We start from the raw sequence: 1332 nt of genomic DNA, 5'->3' as shown, positions 1-1332 counted from the left end.
TATCTTAGAATAGAAGCAAGCGTGATTGATTGAAAAACAGTAGTAATTGCATTAATCCATCAAGACACAGCAGAGCTCCTCACCCCCAACCATGGGGTTTAGAGACTCATGCCGTAGAAGATACAATAAGAAACATGTAATGTCATGAGGTAGAGATACAATGTCAAAAGAGATACAATGACGTAAAAATCCACTTCGGGGGTCCACTTGGTGTGTGCTTGGGCTGAGCATTGAAGCTTTCATGTGTAGAGACTTTTCCTGGAGTTAAACGCCAGCTTTTGTGCCAGTTTGGGCGTTTAACTCCAATTTTTGTGCCAGTTCCGGCGTTAAACGCCGGGAATTCTGAAGCTGATTTGAAACGCCGGTTTGGGCCATCAAATCTCGGGAAAAGTATGGACTATTATACATTGCTGGAAAGCCCAGGATGTCTACTTACTAACGCAGTTAAGAGCGCGCCAATTGGGGTTCTGTAGCTCTAGAAAATCCACTTCGAGTGCAGGGAGGTCAGAATCCAACAGCATCTGCAGTCCTTTTTCAGCCTCTGAATCAGATTTTTGCTCAGGACCCTCAATTTCAGCCAGAAATTACCTGAAATCATAGAAAAACACACAAACTCATAGTAAAGCCCATAAAAGTGAATTTTAAATAAAAACTAAGAAAAACATACTAAAAACTAACCAAAACATACTAAAAACATACTAAAAACAGTGCCAAAAAGCGTATAAATTATCCGCTCATCACAACACCAAACATAAATTGTTGCTTGTCCCCAAGCAACTAAAAATCAATTAGGATAAAAGAAGAGAACATACTATAGACTCCAAAATATCAATGAAACTTAGCTCCAATTAGATGAGCTGGACTAGTAGCTTTTTGCTTCTGAACAGTTTTGGCATCTCACCTTATCCTTTGAAGATTAGAATGAGTGGCATCTATAGGAACTCAGAATTCAGATAGTGTTATTGATTCTCCTAGTTAAGTGTGATGATTCTTGATCATAGTTATTCTATGAGTCTTGGCTGTGGCCCAAAGCACTCTGTCTTCCAGTATTACCACTGGATACATACATGCCACAGACACATAACTGGGTGAACCTTTGTAGATTGTGACTCAGCTTTGCTAGAGTCCCCAATTAGAGGTGTCTAGGGTTCTTAAGCACACTCTTTTTGCCTTGGGTCATTCATTTTTTTTGAATACACTGCTTTTTCTTGCTTCAAGAATCAATTTGATGATTTTTCAGATCCTCAATAACATTTCTCCTTTTCCATCATTCTTTCAAGAGCCAACTAGTTTAACATTCTTTAATCAACAAATTCAAAAGACATATGCACT

The sequence above is a fragment of the Arachis duranensis genome, chromosome 9 (assembly GCF_000817695.3).
Source record: "Arachis duranensis cultivar V14167 chromosome 9, aradu.V14167.gnm2.J7QH, whole genome shotgun sequence".
NCBI classification, from domain to species: Eukaryota; Viridiplantae; Streptophyta; class Magnoliopsida; order Fabales; family Fabaceae; genus Arachis; species Arachis duranensis.
The sequence above is the reverse complement of the archived record's forward strand: the minus strand, read 5'-3'. Positions refer to the sequence as shown.